Below are 6,482 nucleotides of genomic sequence, written 5' to 3'. Positions count from 1 at the left end.
GCATAATGAAAGATACATCTGCTACAGTATGTCGTTTCAGAGATAAAATTGTGTTGAGCTACAATGTATGGTTAAGAGATAAGCTGTGATTGTGTGTGCCATGGGAGCTAGAAGACGTGCTAAGAGGTGACTGGACAAACAGATGTATAATAGCAGAACGTTATCAGCACATTCACCACAGGGAATAGCCTCAGATAACTTGGAATATAGAGTAATATCCCCACTCAACAAATATTGGGTATGGTGCATTATTTGCATATATATCTTCTATATATGCACAGACACAGGCATATATAGAAGACATGGGAATGCTATGTGGAGTGTGACAAGAGGTGTTGCCCTGGAGTGGCAGGGGAGTGAGGGAATATCTGTGGGTGTCACTGGTATGTTACTTCATTGGAAAGCACTGAAGATAAAGTCAAGGTTATTTCCTGGTTGTTCAAAGGAATGTTTCCATTGCAAAAGCATGAGGGAGTCGGGGTAAATTTTGGATGTCTACGTCCACAGTGAAATATTCTCTTACCAGATCTCTCTGGTGACTCACGTGGGCTGCCTGCAGGAGGTTTTCCCTCTCTGGATTCTCACTTCAAGGTCCTCAAGGTTTATACTATCTACTTCCCTTCTTAAAGAAGTTTTGAAAACATTTTGAATATATTCTGTTTAGGAAAAAATTGTGGCTCATTATATTTGATGCTTACATGCAACTATCGATACTTTCTGAAGGATTTTGTTGCCAGACCACAGGGAGGCTGAAAATAGAGGGACAGTCATAGAATTTAAAAAGAACACTTTCTTTTCTCTCTCAGAGTTTTAGTAGTTTCGGTTCATCTCCTGAAATTCTAATTTCATTTTTGATATTCAGATCTTAATTTCAAGTCATTGGCATGTCAAAAACAAAACAGAGACCTTGCTCTTTCAGCTGAGGAATAAACAGCATGCTAAATGAACCTCTGCATACTTCCTTCATGTTTTCGTGATCTATAGTTAATACCTTGTTATTCATTTAGTTTTTTAAAAAACCTCAAAACTACTATACCTTCACACAGAAATTCAGGTGGAGCAACAAAAAAATTTTACTACAAATCTTCCAGATTTCTATTTCTACACACATATTTCTAGGTCCAGGATGCATCTGTCAGGGTATTTTTTTTTTACTTCCACGGGGCTGCATGTGTCATTTCTATCACTGTAGGTATGGGCGGGGGGGACTCCTAAGTGAGTTATCAGGGTCTCCCAGACTGTACCTTCTGTTCATTGCTGCTACCAGCTTATTAGAACTGCATGAAGCGAGCAGTTGTCTGGGTTTGAATTTTAAGATAAAATAATTACAAATCTCCTAGACGTTTCACAGATACAGTTTGATAAATATGTCCATATTTGTTTACAATGTGCTACATGACTTCATTCATTTAGCTGTAAATAAATATACCTAATAGCAAAAATCCTAAAAAGGAGCAAACAAGAAGCTAATGTTCAGAAGCACAAATTAGGCTTCTAACTTCACTCATAAGTTCACTTTTATTTTGAATCTCCCTTAAAAGAACGCTGAATGTCTACATGGCCGCAGTCCTGATGATCATTCTACCTGGCATGGCTTTACTACTTAGGCAAGGGCCACAAAGCCTTGAGTTACTTTAAGTTTCAGAGCACCTTCTTTCAAGCTACCCTCCAAATGAAACACCCTGAAGCGGAATTTCTCAGACAGCAGAGTCTGTGGTTATCATTGTTTAATCGCTGTCATGTCTGAATCTTTGTGACTCCATGGACTGTAGCCTGCCAGGTTTCTCTGTCCAAGGGATATCCCAGGCAAGAATACTGGAGTGAGTTGTCATTACCTTCTCCAAGGGATCTTTTTTTCTCACCCAGGGATCAAACCTGAGTCTCCTGCATTGTAGCAGATTCTTTACCACTGAGTCACCCGGGAAGACCCAGAAAACAGAGTGAACACCTTCAAAAATGCCAGAAGTAAGAAAGGAGTGAATATCCATATTTTCCATTTTTACTTTTTCTAATTATTGATAAATGACAAGCTCAGGTAATAACTATAATAAACTATACAAAATTTGCTCTGTACTTACTTAAAGGGAAAAAAAGCCCCTATTAAAAAAACAAAACAAAACAAAAGAAACCCCACATCTAATTCTCAAACATACCGATCAGGGGCCAAAGTAGCAAAAATCAGTGAAGGATAAGTCTTTCATTTCTTTACATAGGACAGTTTCAAGTGATTGTTTTCTTAATGAAGTGAAAGTAATTTACTAATGCTTATGTAAAACGAAAGAAGAGAAAAGTCATATGATGATGATGATATACTACTTTCTGTCTTTATCATTGGATGGACTTTCAAAGGCCACCAAAACTAGTTAAAAAATCACTGAGCTACAAAAATGAGACTGCTAAGTGGGGTCCATGGGGTCACAGAGTCGGACATGACTGAGCAACTAAATAACAACTCAGTGGGAGCCCCTGGAATATGGGCCAGCGGGAGACAGGGAGGGTGTCTTTTGCCCCATCTTGCTCCCTGTCTCTGGTTGCTTGGAGTTACATGCAAAGGCCAGACTTTCAGCAGCCCTCTGTTTTCACATTGCTTTCTCTGGTATGGGGTTTCTCAGTCTTGACACTATTGACATTTTGGGCAGGATAATACTTCATTGTATGGATCTGTTTAACGGCATCCCTGGCCTTTACCCGCTAGATGTCAATAACATCTCACAAGTCATGACTACCTAAAATGTTTCCAGACATTGCCAAATGTCCCCCAGTGAGAAAAATCCCCTCCCATCTCCCATTCTGACCCCTTTTATTGAGACCAACTGACAGTTACTCTGTTCTGGTTTAGTAACCGTTTCCTCCATTGCCCCTTCAGTCCTAGGGGTATTTACACATCCCTCCTTATTACACTGCAGTGCCTTTCTATCTCTGAAACTCAAAGTTAGAGAATTATAAAAAAGAAATTTTTTAAATTAAAAAACTGAGGGCTATCAATTCAACCATTAACTAATCATTGCCAAGTTTCTCAATTATGTTATTCTATATATTTATTCATTTTGAAGAGCATTTGAGTTGGGTTTTCCACCACTTGTAGCTAAAAGCCTCCTAGCTGAGGCAGAGATCAAATTGCCAACATCCTCTGGATCATTGAAAAAGCAAAAGAGTTCCAGAAAAACATCTATTTCTGCTTGATTGACTGTGCCAAAGCCTTTGACTGTGTGGATCACAATAAACTGTGGAAAATTCTGAAAGAGATGGAATACCAGACCATCTGAACTGCCTCTTGAGAAACCTGTATGCAGGTCAGGAAGCAACAACAGACTGGTTCGAAATAGGAAAAGGAATATGTCAAGGCTGTATATTGTCACCCTGCTTATTTAACTTCTATGCAGAGTACATCATGAGAAACGCTGGGCTGGAGGAAGCACAAGCTGGAATCAAGATTGCCAGGAGAAATATCAATAACCTCAGATATGCGGATGACATCACCCTTATGGCAAAAAGTGAAGAGGAACTAAAGAGTCTCTTGATGAAAGTGAAAGAGGAGAGTGAAAAAGTTGGCTTAAAGCTCAACATTCAGAAAACGAAGATCATGGCATCCAGTCCCATCTCTTCATGGGAAATAGATGGGGAAACAGTGGAAACAGTAGCTGACTTTTTTTTTCTGGGCTCCAAAATCACTGCAGATGGTGATTGCAGCCATGAAATTAAAAGACACTTACTCCTTGGAAGGAAAGTTATGACCAACCTAGACAGCATATGAAAAAGCAGAGACATTAATTTGCCAACAAAGGTTCATCTGGTCAAGTCTATGGTTTTTCCAATAGTCATGTATGGATGTGAGAGTTGGACTATAAAGAAAGCTGAGCACCGAAGAATTGATGGTTTTGAACCGTGGTGTTGGAGAAGACTCTTGAGAGTCCCTTGGACTGCAAGGAGATCCAACTGTTAGGGGAAGCACACTGATTGAAACTGCCCACCCTGGCCAGGCACCATAGTAACTATTTGCATGAGTTGTTTTATGACAGAGGTCCTGGTGAGGAACAGGGAACTAATAAGCCTCCACCAACTAGAAGAGTTTGGGAAAGGTCAAAAGGAGATACCGCCTGTCCAACAACCTCCCAGCATCCTTCTCTCTGCATCCATCTTGGCTGAACAAGGCATGCACCACCAGGAAGGACTCTGAGTCAGAGTGATTGGCTAAGGACAACCTAGAAACTCATTTCATCACCATAAAACCCGAGACTGCAAGCCATGAGACAGAGCAGTTCTCCTGGCTTCCCTTACCCTACTGCTCTCCACCCAGGTGCCCTTTCCCAATAAAATCTCTTGCTTTGTGTCTCCTCAGACAATTAATTTCCAAGTGTTAGACAAGAGCCCGGTTTCAGGCCCTGGAAGGGGTCCTTCTTCCTGCAACACAATCAGTCCATCCTAAAGGAGATCAGACCTGGGTGTTCATTGGAAGGACTGATGTTTAAGCTTAAATTCCAATACTTTGGCCACCTGATGCGAAGAGCTGACTCATTGGAAAAGACCCTGATGCTGGGAAAGATGGAGGGCAGGAGGAGAAGGGGACGACAGAGGATGAGGTTGGATGGCATCACCGACTCAATGGATGTGGGTTTGGGTAGACTCCTGCAGTTGGTGATGGATAGGGAGGCCTGGCATGCTGCGATTCATGGGGTCGCAAAGAGTTGGACACGACTGAGCAACTGAACTGAACTGAACTGATAGACCAGGCCATGTTCTACAATGAACCAAAGAGGCCAAAATTAATGAGTAGAATTATGTAGTTAATTTTCATATCACTCTAAGAGCTAGATGTGTTTGATGCTGAGAGAAGTCTCAGCTGAGAAGTGCTAAGTGGTTTGTTTAAGAAGAAGAAACTAGAAAGTTTTGGAACTGGATGAGGTCCATCTGACCACATGGTCTTTCTAATCCGCCCCTCTCAATGTGAATCACCCACTTAAATCTTTCAGCTACGACTTACTCTAGACCAGTGCCCATACAGCAGAGACACTGGCAGGTAACTTTGACAAATAAGAAGCAGTTAGATAACCCAGACGGGTGCATGCTAAGTCACTCAGTCATGTCCGACTCTTTGTGACCCTACAGACGGTAGCACCCCAGGCTCCTCTGCCCATGGGATTCTCCAGGCAAGAATACTGGAGTGGATTTCCATGCCCTCCTCCAGGGACTCTTCCCCACCTAGGGACCAAACCTAGGCATCGCTTACGTCTCCTGCATTGGCAGGCAGGTTCTTTACTAGTAGTGTCACCTGGGAAGCCCCAGATAACCAAGTCTGGAGCAAGGTCCATGAATTTAAAGGAGAACTAGAATAGCTATGGAGTTGCTAGCCCCCCCGAGGGCTTCGCCTGCTCTCATTCTCACTGATTCAGAGCTCTCCGAGTCTTGTCTACATTCTCCACCTCTTTGCGTCAGAGGCTCTCAGCTTTCCCCTTTCCTGTAAGGGTCAAGAGAACATCCATATCCTTTGCATGCCGTGTGAAGCTCTGTACAGCACACCTGCTTCCACTTTCACTCTACCCCCGTGTTTCAGCAGGAGGCCAGGGTGCAGCTGTGCTTTCAGATCTCCTCAGAATGGAGGCCACACTCCCAGATACCCTGCTGGGTCTCCAACTCAGAGAAAGAAAGACATTTCAACCCAGTCTGACCAGTCACTTCCCCTCATTTCTTAGCCTTTCCTTCTTCCCTTTCCCACACGGGCTGAAAAAGGCCGGCTTTACATATCTTCAGGTTTGTCGAGTGCTTTTCTATTTCACATTCCTGACTTTGACCTTTTGCTAGGACCACAGTCTGGCTTCCCAGGTGGCTCAGGGGTAAAGAATCTGCCTGCTAAGCAGGAGACACAAGTTCGATCCCTGGGTCAGGAAGATTCCCTGGAGAAGGGAATGGCAACTCACTGGAGAAGAAAATGGCAACCCACTCCAGTACTCTTGCCTGGAAAATCCCATGGATGGAGGAGCCTGGGAGGCTGCAGCCCGTGGGGTCGCAAAGAGTCAGACTCGACTGAGCCACTTCACTTCAGTTCACTTAGGACCATAGTATGGACTGGGTTCAAAGAGAAAAGCTACTTTTCTGATAATATTCCTCATGAAGCATTCCAGAAATATTTCTCTCATCTCCTTATGAATACCAAAACACTGACCTAGTGAAATTGTTTCCAAAATAAAATGAGGTTGTATCAATATAAAAGCTGTTGATAAAATGTAAAGGACCATAAAATGTCAGCTCTCATAGTGTTATTGTTAAGTCACAAAGAAAACAATCCAGTTAGCCCTATATTCCAGTTCCAATATACTTCTGTACAGAAAATGAATTATTGAATTTAAAAATGCCAACTATATACTATTATAATCTGGAGCAAGAAAGCACTCAGATTATATCAGTAAGTTATTAGTAAATCTTTGACTCATCAAATTACATTTTAGAGTGAGACTCTCTCATGGATTCTCAATCAGTGATCCTCA

This window comes from Oryx dammah, unplaced genomic scaffold (genome assembly GCF_014754425.2).
Source record: "Oryx dammah isolate SB20612 unplaced genomic scaffold, SCBI_Odam_1.1 HiC_scaffold_2, whole genome shotgun sequence".
In the NCBI taxonomy this organism is placed as follows: Eukaryota; Metazoa; Chordata; class Mammalia; order Artiodactyla; family Bovidae; genus Oryx; species Oryx dammah.
The sequence above is the reverse complement of the archived record's forward strand: the minus strand, read 5'-3'. Positions refer to the sequence as shown.